General features: G+C 44.3%; 1 long non-coding RNA gene and 1 pseudogene across 1 annotated transcript in view; one reads left to right on the forward strand and one right to left on the reverse strand.

Annotated features, from left to right (window-relative positions):
• Window positions 1-26750, forward strand: part of LOC111171135 (uncharacterized) — a 196788-nt gene that overhangs the window by 19972 nt on the left and 150066 nt on the right. The gene's annotated exons all lie outside the window — the stretch shown is intronic.
• LOC115802807 (high affinity cAMP-specific and IBMX-insensitive 3',5'-cyclic phosphodiesterase 8A pseudogene) lies at window positions 13634-15698 on the reverse strand (annotated as a pseudogene).

A 26750-nucleotide genomic window follows, 5' to 3' on the forward strand; every position in this document is an offset into this window, starting at 1 on the left:
AGACACAGGAGGACAAGAGTTAGCAGGCCTTGGTTAAAAAAACAACAACAACTAAACTACTATGATTAAACAAAGAAAATATACACATGGCAAATAAGTGTATGAAAAGATGCTACACATTCCATGTCATCAGTGAATTTTAAATTAGAACAATAATGAGATACCACTACACACCTGTTCAAATTGCTAAAATCCCAAAACTGAAATACCGAAGTTGGTGATGATGCAGAGCAATTGGAATTCTCTTTTGTGGCTAGCGGGATACTTGGAAGTTTCTTACAAAATAAACGTACTTTTACCATACAGTGATCTAGTAATCATGCTCTTTCGTATTTACCCATAGGAACTGAAAAGTTATGTCTGCATAAAAACCTGCACATGGATGTTTATACCAGCTTCTTTCATAATTGCCAAAACCTGAAATCAACCAAGATGTTTTTCAATAGGTGAATGGATAAACAAACTATGGTATATCCGTACAAAGGAATAGCATACAGCAATAAAAAGAAAAGGCTATGAAGCCATGAAAAGACATGGAAGAAGTTTAAATGCATATTGCTAAGTGAAAAAAAGCCAATCTGCAAAGGCTACATGCATATTATATGATTGCAGGTATTTGAAATTTAGGAAAAGGCAAAGTGCGGAGACAATCAAAAGATCAGTGGTTGCCAGAGGTTGTGGGGAGGGAGAAAAGGATGGACGAAGCTCGGAATTTTAATGACAGAGAAATTCCTGTGTATGGTTCTGTAATGGTGGATACAGGTTATTGCACATGTGTCAAAAATCATACAATGTACAAAACAAAGAGTGAAGTCTCAAGTAAAGCATGGACATTAGTTAGTAATAATGTATCAATATTGGTTCATTAACTATAACAAATGTATTACACTAATGTAAGATGTTAATAATAGGGGAAACTGGGTTGAGAGGTAAGGAAGTATGAGAACTCTGTCCTTTCTGCTTAATTTTTCTGTAAACCAGAAACAGCTCCAAAATAGTCTGTTAATTTAAAAAACAAATCTAGACCTGCATACAAAACTTGCACATAAATCCAACCACAGCAGCATTATTCATAAGAGCCCCAAAGTGGAAATACCCCAAATGGCCATTTACTGTGAATGATCAATGAAACACAGTAATATCCACACCATAGAATATTATTCAGCCATAAAAAGAAATCAAATACTGATACATGCTACAACATGGATGAACCTTGAAAACATGCTAAGTAATTGTATGATTCCATTTGTATGCAGTGTCCAGACTAGGTAAATCTGTAGAGACAAAGTATATTAGTGGCTGCCTAGGGTTTGGAGAAGTGGGGGAGTGAGTGACTTATAATAGATTCTTTTTCTTTGGGGGTGGATGAAAGTTTTACAACTGATTGTGGTGGTAGATGCATAACACATTAAATTGTACACTATAAATAATATGGAAAATAAATTATATCAATGAAAGTATTATTTAAAATTATGATTAATGTATTAAAAAAGGACCACGTATACAATTTAAGCAAAAATTATCTGTGAAATGCAACCAAAGGAAAATTCTAGAATTAAAAAAGCTGAAATTAAGCACTCAGAAGATCAGTTTAAGAGTACCTTAGTCAAACAAAAGAAAGTATTACAAATGTCAATTAAAAAATAACTACACTGAAATTTTGAGGGAAAAGGATGGAAAACAGAGACAAATACATAAAACATATGGAGTATATGTAAAGCACTGTGTCTAGCCAGGCCCAAGTCACACAGCCTAGGGAGCAGACACACAGCCTACCTGAATCACAAGGACGTCTCCAAAGGAAAAATGAGGTTCTGATGCCAGAAGTGGAAGGAATGAATTATGAAGAAAATGAACAATTGTGCACTATAATCAAGATATACATCCATAAATACATAGGTTCCCTGAGGTTGTGATATGGTACAAACAATAAAAAAAATATGAGACTCATAGTAGAGGCTGCTAGATTCTGCTGTGGAAAATGTCCAGGGAAGGAAGAGTTGATTTATTTAGTTATTTTTTTAGACTCCACATATAAGTGACATCATGCACTCTTTGCCTTTGTTTTATTTCAATTAGCATAGTGTCCTCCAGTTTTATCCATGTTGTCTTAAATGATAGGATTTTCTTCTTTCATAAGGTTGAATAACATTCCATTGCATATATATACCATATTTCCTTTATCCATTAATCTACTATGGACACTTAGGTTGTTTCCATACCTTGGCTCTTGTGAATAATGCTACAGTGAACATGGGAGTACAGATATCTCTTCAAATAATGATGATGTTTCCTTTGGATATATACTCAGAAGTGGGAGGGAGGAAGAGCTTATGACACAAATTGACCATGTGTAAAAGATGTTGTAGGAATGAAAAACTCTGAACACCTAGGAAGAAAGGGGGACCATGGAGTATTTGGAAAGGTCATTGTTCATGGTCATACATAGTTTAAAATTATGACATTTCAGTGAGACTGTATGCATGCAGACTTGCTTATATTTCAGGATTTGAATACAGTGCAAAGAAGTGTTGCTAAATTTTCGATCAACATCAAAAAAAGGGTGGGGGGATTCCCTGGTGGTGCAGTGGTTGAGAATCCGCCTGCCAATGGGTTCGTGCCCCGGTCTGGAGAGATCCCACATGCAGCAGAGCGGCTGGGCCCGTGAGCCATGGCCGCTGAACCTGCACGTACGGAGCCTGGGCTCCGCAATGGGAGAGGCCACAGCAGTGAGAGGCCCGCGTACCGCAAAAAAAAAAAAGTAAAAAAAAAAACAAAAACTTATGAGACTTCTAGTTTTGAGTCCAGCATGGAAGAAGCTTAGAAGTTGCCACTCTGTCCTAACAGGTAAATATGGGAACACACTGAAAAATCAACAATTCTTCTTAGATTCATTAGAGAAGTGAGGTCACAGGAAAAATCACCGTGCCCCAAATTGGAGAGGCAAATAGCAGATACAGAGAATAACAGCTTACCGGAACAGAAACCCAAGAGCAGAAATCTCTGTGGAAAGCAAAAGTGAGGTAGGAAAACCTGAACTGTATTTGACAGATTGCTGGAGGCTTGTATGGAAAAGTCTGTGAGGTAAAAACTCCAGGGAAGCCCCTATCCTTTTGTGAGTTTTGTCTCTTGAGCTCTACCAGGTTGTGACCACCAGGTGAAGGTGAATGGAAAATCCCCTTGGAATTCTGGCAGGGGGAAGGTGAAAGGAGCAATTTTGAAATACACCAGAGCATTCTGCTATGCTTCATAAGGCCTGCCCTCAGGAGAAACTGTTTTACCAGAGGCCTAACCTATGGGGATTTGTCAGAGGCTAACTGACCTGGGGGAAGGGAAATATCCTACCCTGACCACTGCCAGCCTTTGTGTTTCACCTAAGGTGAGCGAAAATACTGAGAGGCACTTGTGACATTCACAGCTGAGGAGCACATGCTCATTACAAGATGGAGACCTAATCATAAGACTGTGCAATGCTTCTATAACACCACATCAATAAAGGACAGTGTACTGCAGTGAATTTCACCAGTACATTGTGTCTGGATTTTCAAGGAAGAGAAAAGTGAGTCATATAAAATGCTTGATTAAAACCAGAAATGGCAGAAAAAGAGTGGAATGTAAAAAAGGAACAAAGAACAACGGCAATAAATATGAAAGAGTAACAAATATGATAGATATTAAGTCAATGATATCAAGAATCATTTTAAATACCAATGGTGTAAATACACCAATTAAAAGACAGAGATTGTCACAGAGCATTGAAAAACAACATCCAAATATAAGAAATCTACTTTAAATATGAAGGAACATATAGCTTAAAAGTGAAGGGTTGGGGAGAGCTGCATCATGCTAACACTAATTAAAAGAAAGTTTGAGAAGCTGTATCAATTTCAGACAAAGCAGAGTTAAGAGCAAAGGAGATTATCCGGCACAAAGAGGGCATTATCATTCCATAGTGATAAAGGGGTCAATTCTCCAAGAAGACATAACAGTTCTTCATGTTTATGTGCCTGGCACCGAAGCATCAAAATTCGTGACACAACAACAGATAGAACGGCAAGGAGAAAGAGATAAATTCACTATCATAGTTAGAGATTTTTATACCCCTCTATCATAAATGGACAAATCTATCAGGCAGAAAATCAGTACAGACAAAGCTGAATTCAACAACACCATTGACCAAATGGATATAATAAACATCTACAGACTACTTCATCCAACAACAGCAGAATACACATTGTCTCAAGCTCACATGAAGTATACATGAAGACAGACCACATTCTCGGCCATAAAACACACTCTAATAAATTTGAAACATCAGAAATCATATAAAGTCTGTTCACAGACTGCAGTGAGGTCAAACTGGAAATCAATAACAAAAACAAAGCTGGAAAATTCCAAAATACTTGAAGATTAAATGGTTCTATTCGAAGCAATACATGTATCCTGCTGTCTGTATGAGAACTGAATAACATGCACAGTGGCCAAGCACCTACAGAGTTTGAAAGAAGGGACCTGATTGTTCACTGATCATGATACACATCTGTTATATCCCAGGTGATTTGTGGAGTTAAGAACTAGCTGTGAAGTTTGTACTTTATGCCCTTCCTCACAGTTAATATGGCAGTAACTGAAATTTGATGGTTTTGTTGGGGTCCTGGGATTATTTAACTAAATCATGGTAACTGAAATTCATGCATGGGCAAACTGTTCAGAACGAGGACTGTATGTGCAGCATACATTTGGTAACATTCCATTGCAAGAAACAAATAGGATGAGATGTAAAATAGGATGAGAAATCAAATTCTTGTTATGAGAAAGTCTGTCCCTAAGCAGAACATGAAACAGATATCATAAAGTAAAGGCGAGTTGATTTGACTTCATAAAAATTAAAGAATTCTGCATGGCAAAAGGCAACCCAAACATAAAGATAACTGACAAGCTGGGAAACATAATATAAATATTTGACCATGGATTTGGCCAACAATTCCTTTTCTTCACAATAGTATGAGGAAGGGAAATCTCAGTGAGCCAAACCTCATGAATCAATAGAGTAGAAGTTAGACTAAAGTTCTCATATGGTGTGGATTTAATTTTATGGAATGCATAGTACCTTCGAACAGAAAATGTGGAGTATTACCAGTCTTATCCAGATCCTTGGCAATGCAAGTAGAGAAACCTTGAGTAACTATATGATAGATGAATCTCTTTTCTGTTCTATAAGAGGAGGAGAACAATGAACAGAATGTCTGTTTCTCCAGGGCAGAAATCCAATATTGTCTCTGTAGCACTGAGCTTTGCAAAACATGGAAATGCACAGTCTTTAGCAAATCACTCTTAAACAATCAAGGGGGGAAGAAGTGGAAAGGCTAATGAACGTGCCAATTACCTTTGTAGCCCTTACTGTTGAAAATAGCGGTGATGGGAAATATGTGATGCCACGTGTGTGAAACTTAAAGAGCACAGAGATTCAAATGGAGTAGAGTAGGGAAGAATGCCTCTGATAACCCACCCAAGTTGAATTATTTATAGTCTCAACTGGGAAATGTTGATTAAGAAATGAGAGGATACAGGCAAGAGCAGCTCCTGAAATTGTGCCTAAATACCTCCAATATTCCTAAGGAACCCCGCAGGCAGCTGTGTCACAGCGGAGCTGACAAAGGGAGTATAGTAAGCACAGAGATCATGCCCTTATCAGCCAGCATACGGAGAGCATTACTGATTTTCAGCAAATCATTACTGATCCTCAGAAAAATGCACTGTGACTGGGTCTAAAACTTGACTGGAATTTTCCATAGATGTGTGATATTGGATTTGGGTTTGCAGCTGCACTTGCCAAATCACCTTTGCGAAGCACAGTAGTAGGTCACAGCCAGAGGAGCAAAGGCTGCTCTGCTCTTTCTCAAGCAGAAAAGGATTTTAGACATGCCCAGTTCTGTCCCACAAAGGATGGGGATAGCAGATTATGAATTAGTGATTAGTACACTATCTGTGATCCCTGGGCTAATTTCCGTCTTGAAGCTGGGATATAAAGACTCATGTGTTGGGTGATGACCCACAAGCCCTCTCAACAGGTGCATAATCAGGACTGGATAGGATGAATTCAGGCTTAGGCATCTGGCATCTGGCACCAGCCCTTTTCTGGCAGGTTGCCTTTAGACATGTCCCTGACACCTTTGCCTCTGTAGCTTTTCGTTCTTGCTGTCTGGTTGTTTAAATACCTAAAATGGTGATGACACTACTTGGTGGCATATTCTATTTTTAAAAAGCTTCCATTACTCTGTGCACATCAAACAGTAAATGCTTTCTCTTAGTAAACCTACATAACAATTTTCTGAACTGTTCTGCTCTGGGCAGGAGTCACAAATGCACCAGGCAAATAAAGTGAAAGATGAGACAGTACATAGTGTTTTATTCAATTGGGTCTTGATACCTAAGTGTGACTCTTAAGCAAGGATTATGCAGTAGTTAAGGGCACAGATGAAAGTTGTTTAGAGTGTGTCCTAAAGTCTCACTGGTAGAATTTAAATCTCTATGCTGGAAGTTGTAGACCTGAGACAGATTACTTCCCTAAACTTCATTTCCTGCATCTGAGAAAGATAATAGTATCTACTTTGTAGTAGACTGAATAATACCATTGCCCCCAAATGTCCACATTCTAATCCCCAGAACCTGTGAATGTCACCGCAAGTGGCAGAAGGGATTTTGCCAATGGGATGAAAGTAAGGGTCTTGGGATGAGGAGATTCTTCTGGACTACCTGGATGGACCCAGATGTAACCACTGCTGTTCTCGTAAGAGAGAGGCAGAGGGAGTTTTTACTCCAAAGAGAATGTGATAATGAAGTGGGGGTTGGATTGATGTGGCCTGAAGTCAAGGAATGCTGGCAAGGAAACAGATTCTCCCTTAGAGCCTCTGGAAGGAGGATGGACAGCCTTGTCAACTCCTGGTTTCAGCCCAAGGAAACTGGTTTTGGACCTCTGTCTTCCAGAACCATAAGAAAATAAGTGTGTTTTGTTTTACGCAAGCTCATTTGTAGTAATTTGTTACAGCAGCCATAGGGAACTAATGCGTACCTCATAGGAACTATTTCTCCAATTAAAATGTGTGACTGGAAACACACTTGGTGGCATGTCTGACACACGGTAGGTATGCTGCCTTAGGTAGTTCTTGGAAACAAGCCGTGGTTTTGAGGGATCATCAAAACCCGTACAATGGTTGCCATGTTTCTCCTTGTTCATCCTGGTGACAAACCTTTAGAGAGAGCTCCATCCTTTCCCACAGGACCCCACCCCTAGTACTTAGAGGGAAGTGGTTATGTCTCACTTAAGGCACTTTCTTCTTTTCCTTTCTACGTTTTTTTTCATTAATCTTCATCCAAGTGGCCTTTCTAAATTTTAAAGAAAACAAAACCATTTCTCAATGGATTCAGATACTACCCCACGTTAATATACCAACCAAGTTCTTGTTCTTCCGGGTCACATCACTAGAAATTTCTGAGCCTAAATCCTCTCTAGTTTCTAGGATCATTCATTTTCTCATTTCTCCCTTCTCCTTTTAGTTCAGAGTCTTGTCAATATAGTCCCTTCCCTAAACACAACTTATAATAAGGTGACACAGCAAAGTGATGAAAGTCTAGACGGTCTGGTTTTAATCCTAGGTTTTTGCCACCTACTTACTGTGTGACATTATAAAAGCTATTCAACCTCTCTGGGCCTCAGTTTCCTCCAAGAAAGTGAATATTATGAATATTCCCTACCTATAGGGTTGCCATTATGAAGATTAAGTGAGTTAATATTTGCAAAGCACTTATAATAGTACTTTTTATAGTCTAAGCACTACAGCTGTGCTTGTTAATAATAAATGCAATTCCAAGCATATAACTTACTCAACTTTCTGTCATAACTTTGAGATATTTATTTGGTGTAATCAATAAAATCGTGTTTCAAGGGAAACAGAAAAGTAGTTTTGAGCGATGGTCCACGTGGCTAGCTTAGATATTTCACCACAGTCAGTGTTTCCAAGTGTCTGTACAACAGCCTGGGTGAGTCCTGTAGCAAACTAGAAATTGATGGTGCTCGTGTTTTGAACCCTTTATCTCAATGTCCCCCCAACCCCAACGAATCCCCATATCTTTAGACATAAACTTTCATTTGTCCTCCGTCTTGTGAAAACCTACTTCTAAGAAAGTCTCTGATCTCCAACTTAGTGTGAATTCAAGACAAAAGTACTATTTACCTCAGAGAGACAACTTTTCAAGAGTGGTTTTGTTTGGTTCGGTTTTTCTGTCTCTCCCAGCTCCTCAGCATTGGACAAATCCAGGAGATACGTATTATGGCTTTACCACTTAGCACCTGTGGGATTCTCCAAGCCTCGGTTTTCTTACCTGGGAGGGGCATCTGAAAACCATCTGGATTTCAGCCAGTACTCCAGGTAATTCTGAGGCAGGTAGTCCTTATTCCATATTAAGCCAAATACTGGTTTAGGCCATCAGTGAGATCTCACCAAGGGCCTCATGTATCTTGTAAGATTAAAAATTTTGTATGGCACTACTTCATGCTAAAACTCTGGTTAGTAATAAGCAGGGTATTTTCCCTGCATGTGTCTCTCAATAATTAGAGAAAGTTCCTGTCCTGGGACTGCTGAGAGGACCACGCCCAGGTCTGTCTCAGGTAAAGTATGAACTGCTGGTCAGGCAGCCTCACTACATCACATCAACCTGGGTTCACGGCAGTGACTGGGTCAGGGAGGGCCTGGGCAGTCTCATAACAGTCAAGGGCTGTTTCTAGATCTCTAAAAGGAAAATATTTAGGACAAGAAAGACATGCATCCGTGAGTCTGAAATTCTGAAATCTTCCCCAAGCCACCTTCTAATTCTTGAGAGACATATTCAGGGAAAATACCCTGCTTATTACTAATCAGAGTTTTAGCCTGAAGTGCCTTACAAAATTTTTAATCTTACAAGATACATGAGACCCCCTTGGTGAGATCCCACTGATGGCCTAGAGCAGTATTTGGCTCAGTATGGAATAAGGACTACCTGCCTCATAATAACCTGGTTGAAATCCAGATGGTTAGCTCTCCCACGAAGCAAGGAAATTAGGATGATGGGGCCAGAATTATGCATTTTCCATAATTAGTAATTAGTCATTATTTCTGGCCTAGCCTAAAAGCAAGTTGGTCCCCTTTCTTTTAAGATCTTATCCTTACTTTGGTCTTACAGCTTCCAAACTGAGTAGGGGAGGGAAGCGTTCTGGCAAAGGATGGGACCCAGCCAAGGAAACAATATTGAATTTGAAAATTTAAAAAATAATTTATTATGGGCAAATAGTGCAGGGAGAAAAAAAGAAGAAGGTGGGTGAAATTTTAGGAGAAGTAATGAAATCTTGTGAGAAGATAATAGTTGAAGTAAAAAGCAAACTAAAATATAGCATGAGTTTAAATAATAACGACAGAAGTAGGGGCGCCATACCTAGAGAGAAGAAAATACAGTCCTACCATTCTCTTGTCCCCAGGACTGAGCAAAACTTAAATAATATAACTTCTTGGTTTTCAACTCTTGTTGTCAACCTGTAGATAAAACACAGGACCCTTTGCTGTGATTGCATAAGAAAATGTAAATGTGATCAACACAGACAAACGAAACAAACATGGTATTGACAGAAGGTGAGTTGTACAGGGGAGAGGAAAGACAGAGAGCTGTGGGTGCACAAATAGTCTCATGCAGAAAGAAAATGATGAGATTGGGGGAAAGTTGATACCATAAGAAAGTTGATAGTATAGCTATATACTAGAGCTAATATTTCTGGAGAGCTTCTGCGTGTTGGATACTAAAGGCTGCAAATGCCTTATTATTATTTGCATTGTCATGAGAAACTCCGTGTGATGGGTATCATTCATTTCCTCGGTTTACAGGTGAGGAAACAGAGGCCCAGGAAGGTTATATAAATTACTCAGGATTGCAGAGCTAATTAACTGAGGAAGAAAGCTTCCAAGCCAGGTGGTCCATGTCCAGATCCAGTGCTTTTAGTTACTATGCTACCACTTCTCCCATCAATAAAGCTAGGAAAACTACATGAAGTTACAAAAGAGAAGCAGTATGAGTAATGACATGAATATGATGTATTGGAAGAGAAGAGTGATGAGTAGTAGTGGGGGTAGGAGTTTCTCTTCCTCCTTCATGTTAGGGTGTTAAAATTGATCTAAAATGGATATAGCAGGATAAACATAATGTTTAGAATTATGGGGGTGACATTGAAGTAGCAAAAACCTGTCTCTGGAGAGGGGAACTGGGGTTAGACAGGTTGAATTTCAGTATTATTTGAGTTGCTATCATTTTCATGTATTATTTTCATTAAAAATACTTTTATTTATTTAGAAATAGCTTCAACTGTGTAAATGCATCAAAACATGAAATTCAAAATTATCTTTAAATCTCTCATATATTTGTTAAATGCTTGCCTTATCAGGATCATTCTTTTCAGCTTTGAAGTCCATTTTTTAAAAAATAAAAAGTCAAGAAGTATGAATTTTTAAAATTAAAAATTGTCCCTGGTTATATTGCCAGGCACCACAGACGGAAGGTGTGGAACTATTAGAAGCAACCTGGATGTCAACCCTGCTTTTGGGAGGCATTTCTGACTACAAGGGCAGGAGATTCTCTGAAGCCAGGTAGCAGGAGTTTTTTGTTTTAACATCTTTATTGGAGTATAGTTGCTTTACAATGGTGTGTTAGTTTCTGCTTTATAACAAAGTGAATCAGCTATACATATACATATATCCCCATATCCCCTCCCTCTTGCGTCTCCTTCCCACCCTTCCTATCCCACCCCTCTAGGTGGTCAGAAAGCCCTGAGCTGATCTCCCTGTGCTATGCGGCTGCTTCCCACTAGCTATCTCTTTTACATTTGGTAGCGTATATATGTCCATGCCACTCTCTCACTTTGTCCCAGCTTCCCCTTCCCCGTCCCCGTGTCCTCAAGTCCATTCTCTACATCTGCATCTTTATTCCTGTCCTGCCCCAGCAATCCCACTACTGGGCATATACCCTGAGAAAACCATAATTCAAAAAGATTCATGTACCAATATGTTCATTGCAGCTCTATTTACAATAGCCAGGACATGGAAGCAACCTAAGTGTCCATGGACAGATGAATGGATAAAGAAGATGTGGCACATATATACAATGGAATATTACTGAACCTTAAAAAGAAATGAAATTGAGTTATTTGTAGTGAGGTGGATGGACCTAGAGTCTGTCATACAGAGTGAAGTAAGTCAGAAAGAGAGAAACAAATACCGTATGCTAACACGTATATATGGAATCTAAAAAAAACAAACAAAAAGTGTTTGGGAGCAGGAGTTTTGATCCTCTGGAACCATAACAAACAACTCAGAGTAAATGAATCAGGCTCCTGGGTGCCTGGAGGGGTCTGGAAGCCTCTCTGTGATGGTGTTCTTTGTTTTTACATGTCTAATCTCATAAATGTTGCACTAGGCTCAGTGCTGTGCATTTTTAGGCTGAGTTATATTTTTCCATGTGTGTACTTCATAAAAGTAAGCACTTTTATGCTCCCTTTAAAAAGGGGATCTCCCAGTTGAATTGCCAAGTGAAAGCTTTCTAAGGAATTCATTAAGCATACGTATATGTGCAGTATCTCCATCTGTCATTGAAGTGAGTATGAATGTATGTATGTATATCTATCTATCTATCTATCATCTATCAATCATTATCTCCCTGTTTACCTATCTGTATCAGTATGCCTAGGCTGCTATAACAAAATATCATAGACTGTGTGGCTTAAACAACAGATGTTTCACACAGTTCTAGAGTCTGGGAAGTCCAAGATCAAGGCAAATCTAGTTCTTGGTGAGTCCTCCTTTTTTGGCTTGTAGAGGGCCACGTTCTTGCTGTCTCTTCACATGGTGGAGAGGGAAAACTCTGGTGTGTCTTCCTCTTCTTATAAGAGCTAATTGCATCATGGCAGCTTCATCCTCATGACCTCTTCTAAACCTAATTACCTCCTAAAGGCCCCACCTCCTAATTGCATCATACATAAGGGGATAGGGTTTCAACATATGAATTTGGTGGGTGGGTGGGCACAGAAATTCAGTCCTTAACTCTATTAATCTATCTATCTATGTATCTATGTATCTATCTATGTATCTATCTGTGTATCTATCTATCTATCTATCTATCTATCTATCTATCTATCTATATCTACCTGTCTATCCATCTATCCTTATGTAAAGAAGAGTAACAATGGCTTATAAGTCACTTCCATACATTATTTTATCCTTCCAAAACTCTTGAGAGGTCAGTAGGCCATAGGAAAAGCACTGAAGCACTTGAAGTTTGAATTAACTGTTTGTGATCACTCAATCAGTAAATGGTGTGCATGGAACTCCACACGCATCTTCTCTGTCCTCCTTTCCTCCTTCCATCCCTACTACTTGCTGACTCTATTCCAGCCACATTATTTACTAACTCTTCCCTGAGGACACTGGCATCCTTCCTCTGGGCCTTGCAGAGGTTATTCCCATGATCTGGAATGCTTTTCCCTCAGATGTCTGACTCATCTGAATCCCTCTAGACTGTTCAAATTCCACCTTCCCAGTAAGACTTATCCTGTCTACCGTTTAAGTTGAAAGCCTTGCTTCTCTCTGCCCACAATATCACCTCACCATATACTGCTTAATCTCCATAGCATTTATTACTGGGGAACCTACCAGATAATGTACATGGGTTTCTGTTCTCCCCTCCAAGTGGAAGATAGGCTGCACAGACTCAGGAATTTTGCCATTATGAAACCTAGTGAAGGTCCAGCAGAACTCTAGGGTCAGCCATAACTGGGCACAATTATAACTCTTGTGATTTGATACTTTAGTGGGTTAGCTCAGAGCCAAGCCAGTTATTAAAGAGGATCTTTTCTGCTATTTTAAGCAGCATGGTACATTTGAGGTCAACTTAAATTTTCAGTAATTACAGAGCAGGTATGAACTCTTCCTTTGTTTCTACAGATACGTGAACCTGGATGCCAAATCCATCCTCTCTGAGTGTAGTGGGAATGTATGAAGATGACTGGCCTAAGTCTCAATTGAATAAAAAGATGCCCCAAAAGACATTTCAACATTTTCGAAAAGTAGTTATAAAGTGTGGTTCCTTGTCACACATCAGGGATTATATAGCCTCCAGTGTGGTTTTTTTTTTGCAGTAAAATTGTGTCATTTTATATTTGAAATTTGCATTATGAAAATAAATCTGTACACGAAGTAATGCGTATTTAATTAATATGAATCATGTAAATTTGGTCATGGCATTTAAAGTTGGCTTTGACTTTGAATTATTTTTAAATTCATAGAAAATATTGAACTTCTAATAAAATAAAACATTTAATAATTGATATTAATAATCAACTTCAAAATTTCTTTGTCTGCATTTTCTGTTCAATTTTAAAAGAGAAGTCACTTTCAGTAGTGTTCCAAAGTGAGTGATTGCACCTTCTATGATGTGAAAAAAGATCCGATTGCCATTAGCTGTTCTTAAGTGCTGAACATAACTGAGAGAAATTTTAACAAGATACTCTCTGTCACTGGCAGGAAATCCATCTCCGTCCTTTGCGGGGGCAGTCCCGAGCTCGTGTTTTAATGGACGCGAAGGCAAACCGTGGTTCTCACGTGACTTTCTGAAGCGCCCCCGCAGCAGGCCCAGGTACCTTGAGTGGACTAAGTCTCACTTTACGGCAGTGGCATCAGATGGTGGCTACAGAAGGTTGCCGACGTCCCTGTGTGCTCTTACAGGCTCTGCAGACCGGGGGACGAAAGGACCAAGGAGCTCTGCCCTCAGGAATCCCAAGTGACTGGAGGGACACAGCATCAGGGCCCCGGGCAGTGTCGCCCACTGTTCAGGAGGTGGGCGGAGGCTCCGCAGCTTCATTTCGTCCAGTCCCTTCCAGTATTTAAAATTGTTGTCAAGATGCTGCATTAACTCAGGCAGGTCTACAAAGGCGTCCCAAGCAGCAAACATGTCTGTGATGAAATAGTCAATGAAAGAGATTCGGGATTTGGGGATGCTGCAGGTATTTCTGTCAAAAACTGACATCACTACAGGCAAGTCCTGTCGCTTCTCTTCATCAGTCTGAGAAAACCATTCTTCTGAGATACGTGCACCAGATTCTGAGATACTGCACTTTCCCAGGGGTCAGCAGGGATTGGACGCATCAGCACACTTAATCAGCGTTCGTTTGATCAGACTGCGGTTGTCTGGAGTTCTGAGCATAGTGATTATGGCTTCTTGATTTTTACCAGTTTCTCCATCTTCCTCTAATGCTGCCAAGGGCTTGTTGATGCTATTGACTAATTTGTTGACGTGCTCAAAGTGCTTTGTCATTTCTGTGACTAAGACCATGTCGATAATACTCTGGTGCAGCGTCCAGTAGTCATCCCTCTCCATGTTTTTAAAGATGTTGCATTTATCATCACGAGTGGTCAATTGGAAGGCCAAGGCCGCGAGGTGGCTCTCGAGCACAGCAGTGTCGTTATACAGAATGGCCAGCTCTCTCCCAGCATTGCACAGGAAGGAGTTGGTTCTCCCGGGGTGGTCCAGGTCATGGACAGTGGCTGCAATGAGGGCAGCGATCTCATCAAGTGGATCTAAAGTTTGCTTTATCCTCTCTTTGCAGAGAAAATAGGCAGTGGCGTGAAGCACATCGGCAGAATGTGTAGAATTGTGGTAGGGGTTAGAAGCATGATAATTGGCTTCGATAATTTGCAACCATGATCTCAGCATTGTCTCATAGCATTTTAAGACTTCACAGACTCCAAAGCGAGCAAATATTTTGAGACCAAGATAAGTCAAAGGCCTTTTATGAGTGGCAGCCTCCAGTTCAAAAATATCGAAGTCCCAGAATTCCTCATTTTCCGTGGCCCGAGTTATCTGTGATTGGACGTTGTGAAGGGAGGTGGAGGTGATTACACTGCTGGAAACGTGTTGAAGGTTTTTTGTTGAAAGAACATACTCATTCCTGGATGGTCTTTGCAAAACATCAGACATTAAGTCCCTAACAAGGTCAATGGCATGAGGATCGTTGTCCTTAGCATCAAATTGTGGTGAATATAATTCAGTGGTTCTTAGAATTTCCAGCACACGATCTAAGGCTTCTGTCACAGGCATGGGACTGCTTTCCTGGGCAGCACTGATGATATCGATTGCCTTGGTGATGGGCGCCTCAATCTACATGGAATGTATCCGGGCCATGGAGGAGCGTCATCTCTGGCTGGAAACTTTTCTTGTTCGAGAGGCAGCAGTTCTGACATCTAGTGAGTTTTTTCTCCCGTCGTTATGTTTGCCCGACTGATTAGCTGTTTGAGTGTCAGACTGAACACATTCAGCTATTTTCTCAGCCTTATTGTTGCCATTGCACACTCTGACAATGGACACATAGTGTCTAATTGTTCCTCCCTGTCCAATGACAGGTATCATCTTCACATTTTGTTGTTGAGAGACATACAGAGAAGCCAGGGTGAGTCACCCCATCTCTCCCTCCTCTGGACCTTAGTTCCTCCTGATTGTCACTCGTTACACTGAGAACAGATTTCAGGACTCAGCACGTGCAGCCATAATGTATGCCTAATTCCACATCCCAGTTACTGGGACACAAACTTTTGGTGTCTTCAAGTCTGGCTCCCACATCACCACTCACATATGTCAGTTCTTCCTCTACAGCTGAGTCAGTGAGTAAAGACACATAAACAGAAGCAGATTAATATGAACAAGGTTTTATTGACATATATATATATGTACATAAAGCTGGGAAAGAGAAGGGCCCATTGAGGCAAATGCATAGGGGGAGAGGAAGCATCTGAAAACAGCAGTGGGCATCCTGCCAGTTCCAAGTCTAGGGAAACTGGCTGGGGGCTTGGGTCCGCCAAGTTAACAGTCAAGCCAGGGATGGCACAGTGGATGATACAGGCAGCTCTCTTCCATTCTCCTAACTGGAACTTCTCAAGTCTGGTGTATTTCTGAAGTGGGCTCATATGCCACACGCACACACACACTCACTCTTGCACACCCCTGAGGTGTGGTCCTCCGGCTTGCTGTAGGAAGAGAGGAGGTTAAGTTTCACTTAAACGGGCTGAGCTGCTTTCCAGTGAGGCAAAGTCCATTCATGGTTACACACAGTTTGCAGAATAAGATCTGCTCTTCATTTGTAGAGTTTCTTCATAGAAGAAAGGAATTAGCTGATGGCTCCTATGAAGCCCTGGGCAAGTTATGAGGCTGCCAGGCTCCTATGAGCACAGGCACAGCTGCCCTGACCAGAAGCCTCCAAACACAATGCTGGCTTGTCTAAGTCAGAGGGGTGTCCTGAATTGGGGACCCCAGTGTTCTGAGAGTAGAGGTTCCTCTCTAAATATAGATGGTGCTATCCCCCATGACACCACCTGGGTTTTGGGTGGGTGGGGGCCAGGTGCTTTGTATGAATGTGGCACCAGAAGTGTATGCAGTCACAGCAGGTGTGGTGCTGTCCCCCATGGCCCCCCGTTCTCTGCACAGATGGGTTCCAAGTCTGATGGCAGTTATTGACACAGGGCTTCCCAGTACTGGTGAGATGTTGTGCTCTCCATCCTCACCACCTGTGTATTGGCCAGGTGGGTCCCAGTTGTAAGCGGGAATACCAGGTCCTCCAATCATGGGCATGATGTTGTTCCCTCCTAGACGACCACCACCTAGTGGGCAGGTGGGCCCCTTGTGCTCGGAAATAAGGTAGAACTAGAAGTGTGTTGAAACCCATGGGTGGTACCCACACTTGCAACTCCAGCAGATGTGGTGTGCTCTGTTGGAAGGTGGAAACTGACATGTCCCTTGACACAGATTTCGTCTCCTTGGTGATGGAACTTTTAAACGTAGATTTTCTACGTCCAGGTGGGCCCTGTGTGCAGTGGCGGAAAGTGGAAAGAAACACTAGGGCCTCCCATCGTGGGGATGGTGTTGTCCCCTGCCATCACCGTACCACCTGTATTCAGTGCAGGTAGGCCCCAGGTATTTGGATTTAAGGTGGAATCAGGTATGTTCCCAAATGCTGGGATGGTGCCTGCCCCTCCTACTGCAGCAGCCTTGCCGTGGTAGGTAGATGGCAGGTTGTCCCAAAGTAGGAACAGAAGTGGTGCTGGGTGCCCCACTTAGACCTGTCCCAAAGTTAAGTGGTCTGGATGCCTCTGAATGAGTGAGGCCTGGGGCTGACACACCAACTCCAAGGCTCCCACCCGCCATAGGGGTTGCAGGTCACATGAACAGTGGGCCCGGTGTGGTGTCGGCAAAAAGCGAGCTACCGTCTCCAGTACTGGGCATCCTGGTGGCAACTCCAAACACAGTAGCAATGGACACAGACCTAGGGAGAATGCCTGGGGAGTCACCAAAGCCTGGCTGCATGTTGCTGGTGGTGACAAATACGGAAGAGGGCAAAGTTGACTGCATGATGCTGACTCGCGGTGGCTAGGCTGCAGGAGCGGCTAGGACTTTAACTTGTGCTGAGGCTACTGGGTTTCCCAATAGAAAACACTCGTTAGGCCTCGGCACATCGTTGGCCCCCAGTTTGGCCTGAGACGGGAGACCTGGGACTGAGGAAGCTTGAAGTGTTTGTCTATCTGTTGCCCGTGTCACAGGTAAATGCGTGGAGGAATGGGCTGAGGCATTGCTACCACTTGGTGGTGTGTTCCCAGAACAAGGATCAGCCCTGTGAAATGGCTATTAGTTCCGCCTGGAGACAGGGGCAGACTGGAAAATGACAGCCTGGGAAGGAGGTGTGGTGTCCATAGGTTCAGTGTTAGAGCTGCTACCTGCTGAAGTACCCTTGATAGCTGAAGTCGTAAGTGGGGGGCTGAGAAAAACAGGAGCGGAATGGAAAATGACAGCATGGGGAGGTGTGTTGTCCATAGGTTCAGTGTCAGAGATTCTGCCTGCTGAAACTGTAATGTGGGGCTGGGGAAAACAGGAACCGAATGGAAAATGACAGCCTGGGAAGGAGGTGTGTTGTCTGTCCATAGGTTGAGTGTCAGAGATTCTGCCTGCTGAAGCCATAAATGGGAGACTGGGGAAAACAGGAGCAGAATGGAAAATGACAGCCTGGGAAGAAAGTGTGGTGTCCATAGGTTCAGTGTCAGAGCTTCTGCCTGCTGAAGCCGTAAATGCGGGGCTGGGTAAAACAGGAGCCAAATGGAAAATGACAGACTGGAAAGGATGTGTGTTGCCCATAGGTTCAGTGTCAGAGCTTCTGCCTGTTTACAATGTAAATGAGGGGCTGGGTAAAAAAGGAGCCGATTGGAAAATGACAGCCTGCGAACGAGCTGTGTTGTTCATAGGTTCAGTGTCAGAGCTTCTGCCTGCTGAAGCTGTAAATGGGGGGCTGGGGAAAACAAGAGTCGAATGGAAAAGGACAGCCTGCGAAGGAGGTGTGGTGTCCATAGATTCAGTGTCAGAGCGTCTGCCTGCTGAAGCCGTAAGTGTGGGGATGGGGAAAACAGTCGTCAAATTAAAAATGACACCCTGGGAAGGAGGTTTGTTGTCCATAGGTTCAGTGTCAGAGTTTCTCCCTGCTGAAGCCGTAAATGTGGGGCTGGGGAAAAGAGAAGCCAAATGGAAAATGACAGCCTGGGATGGAGGTGTTGTGTACATAGGTTGAGTGTCAGAGCGGCTACCTGCTGAAGTACCAATGACGGCTGAAGCCCTAAATTGGGTGCGCAGGAAAACAGGAGCCGAATGGAAAAGGACAGCCTGGGAAGAAGGTGTGGTGTCCATAGGTTCAGTGTCAGAGCTTCTGCCTGCTGAAACTGTAAATGGGGGGCTGAGGGAAACAGGAGTCAAATGGAAACTGACAGCCTGGGAGCAAGTGTGTTTTCCATATATCAGTGTCAGGGCTTCTGCCTGCTGAGACCGAGAATGGCGGGCTGGGGAAAACAGGAGCCGAATGGAAAGTGACAACCTGGGAAGGAAGTGTCTTGTCCATAAATTCAGTGTCAGAGCTTCTGCCTGCTGAAGCCATAAAGGGGTGCTCAGGAAAACAGGAACAGAATGAAAAATGACAGCCTGGGAAGAAGTTTTGTTGTCCATAGGTTCAGTGTCAGATCTTCTGCCTGCAGAAGCCATAAAGGGGGGCTGGGGAAAAGCAGAACCGAATGGAAAATGTCAGCCTGGGAAGGAGGTGTAGTGTCCATACGTTCAGTGTCAAAGCTTCTGCCTCTGGAGGCCATAAATGGGGGGCTGGAAAAAACAACAGCCGAATGGAAAATGACAGCCTGGGAAGGCGGTGTGATGTTCATAGGTTCAGTGTGAGAGCTTCTGCTGGCTGCAGCCGTAAATGGGGGGCTATGGAAAACAGGAGCCAAATGGAAGATAACAGCCTGGGATGGAGGTGTTGTGTCCATAGGTTCAGTGTCAGAGCTGCTATGTGCTGAAGTACTGATGACGGCTGAAGCCCTAAATGGGTGGCTCAGGAAAACAGGAGCGGAATGGAAAATGACAACGTGGGAAGGAAGTGTGTTGTCCATAGGTTCAGTGTCAGAGCTTCTACCTGCTGAAGCTATAAATGGGTGGCTGTGGAAAACAGGAGCCGAATGGAAAATGACAGCCTGGGAAGGAGGTGTGTTGTCCATAGGTTCTGTGTCAGCGCTTCCGCCTGCTTACGACGTAAATCGGGGGCTAGGGAAAACAGGAGCCAAATGCAAAATGACAGCCTGGAAAGGAGGTGTGTTCTCTATAGCTTCATTGTCAGACCTTCTGCCTGCTGAAGCCGTAAATGGGGTCTGAGGAAAACAGGAGCCGAATGGAAAGTGACAGCCTGGGAAGGAGGTTGGCTGTCAATAGGTTCAGTGTCAGAGCGTCTGCCTGCTGAAGCTGTAAATTTGGGGCTGGGGAAAACGGGAGCCGAATGGAAAATGACAGTCTGGGAAGGCGGTGTGTTGCCCATAGGTTCAGTGTCAATGCTTCTGCCTGCCTAAGCCATAAATGGGGTGGTGGGGAAAACAGGAGCCGAATGGAAAATGACAGCGTGGGAAGGAACCGTGGTGTCCATAGATTCAGTATCAGAGCTGCTGCCTACTGAAGCCGTAAGTGTGGGGCTGGGGAAAACAGACGTCAATTTGAAAATGACACACTGGGAACAAGGTGTGTTGTCCACAGGTTCAGTGTCAGAGCTTCTGCCTGTTGCAGCCGACAATGGGGGGATTGGGAAAACAGGAGCTGAATGGAAAGTGATAGCCTGAGAAAGAGATGTTTTGTACATAGGTTCTGTGTCAGAGCTTCTGCCTGCTTATGCCATAAATGGGGGCCTGGGAATAAAACAGGAGTGAATGGAAAGTGACAGCCTGGGTAAGAGGTGTTTTGTCCATAGTTTCAGTGTCACAGTTTCTGCCTGCTGAAGCCATAAATGGGGGGCTGGGGAAAACAGAAGCCGAATGGAAAATGACAGCTTGGGAAAGAGGTGTTTTGTCCATAGATTCAGTGTCAGAGCTTCTGCCTGTTGAAGCTGTAAATGGTGGCTGGGGCAAACAGGAACCGAATGGAAAATGACAGCCTGGGAACGAGGTGTGGTTTCCATTGATTCAGAGTCAGAGCTTCTGCCTGCTGAAGCCATAAGTGTGAGCCTGGGGAATCCAGGTGTCAAATGAAAAATAACACCCTGGGAAGGAGGTGTGTTGTCTATAGGTGCAGTGTTGAGTTGCTACTTGCTGTAGTACCCATGGCGGCTGAAGCCCTAAATGGGGGTTGAGGAAAACAGAAGCCAAATGGAAAATGACAGCCTGGGAAGGAGGTGTGCTGTCCATAGGTTCGGTGTCAGAGCTTCTGCCTGCTGAAGCTGTAAAAGGTGGGCTGGAGAAAACAGGATCCGAGTGGAAAATTACAGCTTGGGAACGAGGTGTTGTGTCCATAGGTTCAGTGTCAGAGCTTCTGCATGCTGGAGCCGTAATTGGGGGTTTCAGGGAAAACAGGAGCCAAATGGAAAATGACAGCTGGAGAAGGAGGTGGGTTGTGCATAGGTTCAGTGTCAGAGTTTCAACCTGTTGAATTACCCATGACGGCTGAATCCGTAAAAGGGAGGCTGAGTAAACCAGGAGCAGAATGAAACATGACAGCCTGGGAAGGAGATGTTGTGTCCATAGGTTCAGTGTCAGAGCTGCTACCTGCTGAAGTATTAATGACGGCTGAAGCGCTAAATGGGGGGCTCAGGAAAACAGGAGCCGAAATGAAAATGACAGCCTGGGAAGCAGTGTGTTTTCCAAAGGTTCAGTGTCAGAGATCCTGCCTGTTGAAGCCGACAGTGGGGGGATGGGGAAAACGGGAGCCGAATGGAAAATGACAGTCGGATAAGGAGGTGTGTTCTCCATAGGTTCAGTGTCATAGAGTTTCAACCTGTTGAAGTAACCATGACGGCTGAATCCGTAAAAGGGGGGCTGAGGAAAACAGGAGCGGAATGGAAAATGACAGGCTGGGAAGGAGGTGTTTCATCCATAGATTCATTGTCAGAGCTTCAACATCTTAAAGTAACCATGATAGCTGAATCCGTAAAAGGGGGGCTGAGGAAAACAGGAGCAGAATGGAAAATGACAGCCTGGGAACGAGGTGTGGTGTCCATAGATTCAGTGTCATAGCTTCTGCCTGCTGAAGCCGTAAGTGTGAGGTTTGTGAAACCAGGTGTCAAATGAAAAATAACACCCTGGGAAGGAGGTGTGTTGTCCATAGGTTCAGTGTCAGACCTTTTACCTGCTGAAGCCATAAATGGGTGTTGGGAAAACAGGAGCCAAATAGAAAATGACTGCCTGAGATGGAGGTGTGGTTTTCATATGTACAGTGTCAGAGTTGCTACCTGCTGTAGTACCCATGACGGCTGCAGCCCTAAATGGGGGTTGAGGAAAACAGGAACCGAATGGAAAATGACAGCCTGGGAAGGCGGTGTGTTGCCCATAGGTTCAGTGTCAATGCTTCTGCCTGCTGAAGCTGTAAATGGGGTGGTGGGGAAAACAGGAGCCTAATGGAAAATGACAGCCTGGGAAGGAAGTGTGGTGTCCATAGATTCAGTATCAGAGCTGCTGCCTACTGAAGCCGTAAATGGGGGGCTGGGATAACAGGAGCCCAGTGGAAAGTGACAACCTGGGAAGGAGGTGTGTTGTCAATCGATTCACTAAGAGAGCTTCTGCCTGCTGAAGCTGTAAATGGGGGGCTGAGGAAAAGAGCAGTCGAATGGAAAAGGACAGCCTGCGAAAGAGGTGTGTTGTCCATAGATTCAGTATCAGAGCTTCTGCCTGCTGAATCCTTAAGTGTGGGGCTGGGGAAAATAGGCGTCAAATTAAAAATGACACACTGGGAACGAGGTGTGTTGTCCACAGGTTCAGTGTCAGAGCTTCTGCCTGTTGAAGTGGAAAATGGGGGGATGGAAAATTCAGGAGCCGAATGGAAAATGACAGCCTGGGAAGGAGGTGTCGTGTCCATAGGTTCAGTGTCAAAGCTTCTGCCTTCTTAGGCCATAAACGGGGGCCTGGAACAAACAGGAACCCACTGGAAAATGACAGCCTGGGAAGGAGTTGTTTTGTCCATATTTTCAGTGTCAGAGCATCTGCATTCTGAAGCCGTAAATGGGGAGCTAGAGAAAACAGGAACCAAATGGAAAATGACAGCCTGGGAAGGAGGTGTTTTGTTCATACATTCTGTGTTAGAGCTTCTGCCTGCTTACGATGTAAATGAGGGGCTGGGGAAAACAGGGACCAAATGGAAAATGACAGCCTGGAAAGGTGGTGTGTTGTCTATAGGTTCATTGTCAGAGCTTCTGCCTGCTAAAGCCATAAATGGGGTCTGGGGAAAACAGGAGCCGAATGGAAAGTGGCAGCCTGGGAAGGAGGTGTTTTGTTCATAGGCTCAGTGTCAGAATTTCTGCCTGCTGAATCCGTAAAGGGGGGCTGGGGAAAACAGGAACTGAATGCAAAATGACAGCCTGGGAACGAGGTTGGTTTTCAATAGGTTCAGATTCAGACCTTCTTCCTGCTGTAGCCGTAACGGGGGGCTGGGGAAAACAGGATCCCAATGGAAAGTGACAACCTGGGAAGAAGGTGTGTTGACCATAGGTTCATTAAGAGAGCTTCTGCCTGCTGAAACTGTAAATGGGGACCTGAGGAAAACAGGAGTCAAATCGAAAATGACAGCCTGCGAAAGAGGTGTGGTGTCCCTAGATTCAGTATCAGAGCTTCTGCCTGCTGAATCCTTAAGTGTGGGGCTGGGGAAAACAGGCGTCAAATGAAAAATGACACCGTGGGAAACAGGTGTGTTGTCCACAGGTTCAGTGTCAGAGCTTCTGCCTGTTGAAGTGGAAAATGGGGGGATGGAAAATTCATGAGACGAATGGAAAATGACAGCCTGGGAAGGAGTTGTGCTTTTCACAGGTTCTGTGTCACTCTTCTGCCTCTTTATGATGTAAAAGGAGGGCTGGGGAACACAGGAGCCGAATGGAAAATGACAGCCTGGGAAGGAGGTGTGTTGTCCATAGGTTCAGTGTCACAGTTGCTACGAGCTGTAGTACCCATGTCGGCTGAAGCCCTAAATTGGGGTTGAGGCAAAGAGGAGCCGAATGGAAAATGACAGCATGGGAAGGAGGTGTGGTGTACATAGGTTCGATGTCAGAGCTTCTGCATTCTGAAGCCGTAAATGGGGGTTTGGGGAAAACAGCAGCCAAATGGAAAATGACAGCCGGGGAAGGAGTTGTGTTGTCCACAGGTTCAGTGTCAGAGCTTCTGCCTGTTGTAGCTCATAATGGGGGGAAGGGGAAACAGGAGCCGAATGGAAAATGACAGCCTGAGAAGGAGGTGTGTTGTCCATAGGTTCAGTGTCAGAGCTTCAACCTGTTGAAGTACCCATGATGGCTGAATCCGTAAAAGGAGGGCTGAGGAAAACAGGAGCAGAATGGAAAATGACAGCCTGGTTTGGAGTCGTGGTGTCCATAGGTTCAGTGGCACAGCGTCTGCCTGCTGAGGCCATAAATCATGGTTTAGGAAAACAGGACCCGAATGGAAAATGACAGCCTTGGAAGGATGTGTGTTGTCCATAGGTTCAGTGTCACATATTCTGCCTTCTTACGATGTAAATTGGTGGCTCGGAAATACAGGAGCCGAAAGGAAAATGACAGCCTGGGAAGGAGGTGTTTTGTTTATAGGTTTAGTGTCAGAGCTTCCGCCTGCTGAAGCTGTAAAGGGGGGGTTGGGGAAAACAGGAACCGAATGGAAAATGTCAGCCTGGGAACGAGGTGTGGTGTCCATAGATTCAGTGTCAGAGCTTCTGCCTGCTGAAGCCGTAAGTGTGAGGCTTGGGAAACCAGGTGTCACATGAAAAATAACACCCTAGGAAGGAGGTGTGTTGTCCATAGGTTCAGTGTCACAGTTGCTACGTGATGTAGTACCCATGTCGGCTGAAGCCCTAAATTGGGGTTGAGACAAAGAGGAGCCAATTGGAAAATGACAGCCTGGGAAGGAGTTGTGTTGTCCACAGGTTCAGTGTCAGAGCTTCTGCCTGTTGTAGCCGAAAATGGGGGGAAGGGGAAACAGGAGCCGAATGGAAAATGACAGCCTGAGAAGGAGGTGTGTTGTCCATAGGTTCAGTGTCAGAGCTTCAACCTGTTGAAGTACCCATGACGGCTGAATCCGTAAAAGGAGGGCTGAGGAAAACAGGAGCAGAATGGAAAATGACAGCCTAGTGTGGAGTCGTGGTGTCCATAGGTTCACTGGCACAGCCTCTGCCTGCTGAGGCCGTAAATCATGGTTTGGGAAAACAGGACCCGAATGGAAAATGACAGCCTAGAAATGAAGTATGGTGTTCATAGTTACAGTGTGAGAGCTTCTGCCTCTTGAGGCCATAAATGGAGCCCTGGAAAAAACAACAGACCAAACGAAAATGACAGCCTGGGAAGGCGGTGTGATGTTCATAGGTTCAGTGTCCGAGCTTCTGCGTGCTGAAGCCGTAAATGGAGGGCTGGGAAAAACAGGAGCCGAATGGAAGATGACAGCCTGGGATGTAGGTGTTGTGTCCATAGGTACAGTGTCAGAGCTGCTACCTGCTGAAGTACCGATGATGGCTGAAACCCTAAATGGGGGGCTCAGGAAAACAGGAGCCGAATGGAAAATGACAACCTAGGGAAGAAGTGTGGTGTCCTTGGGTTCAGTGTCAGAGCTTCTGCCTGCTGAAGCTGTAAATGGGTGGCTGTGGAAAACAGGAGCCGAATGGCAAAAGACAGCCCGGGTAGGAGGTGTGTTTTCTATAGGTTCATTGTCAGAGCTTCGGCCTGCTGAAGTCGTAAATTGGGGGTGCAGGAAAACAGGAGGTGAACGGAAATTGACAGCCTGGGAAGAAGGTTGGTTGTCCATAGGTTCAGTGTCAGAGCTTCTGACTTATGAGGCCATAAATGGGGGCCTGGAGAAAACAGGAGCCGAATGGAAAGTGACAGCCTGGGAAGGAGTTGTTTTGTCCCTAGGTTCAGTGTCAGAGCTTCTGCCTTCTGAAGCCGTAAATGGGGGGCTGGGGAAAACAGAAGCCGAATGGAAAATGACAGCCTGGGAAGGAGGTGTGTTGTCCATAGGTTCAATGTCACAGATTCTGCCTTCTTAGGATGTAAATGGGGGGCTGGGAAATACAGGAGCCGAATGGAAAATGACAGGCTGGGAAGGATGTGTGTTGCCCATAGGTTCAGTGTCAGAGCTTCTGCGTGCTGAAGCCGAAAATGGGGGTCTGGGGAAAACAGGAGCCGAATGGAAAGTGACAACCTGGGAAGGAGTTGTTTTGTCTATAGGTTCAGTGTCAGGGATTCTTCCTGCTGAAGCCGTAGAGGGGGGCTGGGGAATACAGGAACCGAATGGAAAGTGACAGCCTGGGAAGGAGGTGTTTTGTCCATAGGTTCAGTGTCAGAGCTTCTTCCACTTGAGGCCGTAAATGGGGGCCTGGAGAAAACAGGAGCCCAACAGAAAATGACAGCCTGGGAACGGAACGAGGTGTGATGTCCATAGATTCAGTGTCACAGCTTCTGCCTGCTGAAGCCGTAAGTCTGAGGCTTGTGAAACCAGGTGTCAAATGAAAAATAACACCCTGGGAAGGAGGTGTGTTGTCCATAGGTTCCGTGTCAGACCTTTTGCCTGCTGAAGCCATAAATGGGGGTTGGGAAAAGAGGAGCCAAATAGAAAATGACTGCCTGAGATGGAGGTGTGGTGTTCATATGTTCAGTGTCCGAGTTGCTACCTGCTGTAGTACCCATGACGGCTACAGCCCTAAATGGGGGTTGAGGAAACCAGGAACCGAATGGAAAATGACAGCCTGGGAAGGCGGTGTGTTGCCCATAGGTTCAGTGTCAATGCTTCTGCCTGCTGAAGCTGTAAATGGGGGGCTGAGGAAAAGAGCAGTCGAATGGAAAAGGACAGCCTGCGAAAGAGGTGTGGTGTCCATAGATTCAGTATCAGAGCTTCTGCCTGATGAATCCTTAAGGGTGGGGCTGGGGAAAATAGGCGTCAAATTAAAAATGACACACTGGGAACGAGGTGTGTTGTCCACAGGTTCAGTGTCAGAGTTTCTGCCTGTTGAAGTGGAAAATGGGGGGATGGAAAATTCAGGAGACGAATGGAAAATGACAGCCTTGGAAGGAGTTGTGCTGTCCACAGGTTCTGTGTCACACTTCTGCCTCTTTATGATGTAAAAGGTGGGCTGGGGAAAATAGGAGCCCAATGGACAATGACAGC

This window comes from Delphinapterus leucas, chromosome 1 (assembly GCF_059928025.1).
Source record: "Delphinapterus leucas isolate spDelLeu-1000000601 "Yukka" chromosome 1, BTC_Dleu_Yukka2, whole genome shotgun sequence".
NCBI classification, from domain to species: domain Eukaryota; kingdom Metazoa; phylum Chordata; class Mammalia; order Artiodactyla; family Monodontidae; genus Delphinapterus; species Delphinapterus leucas.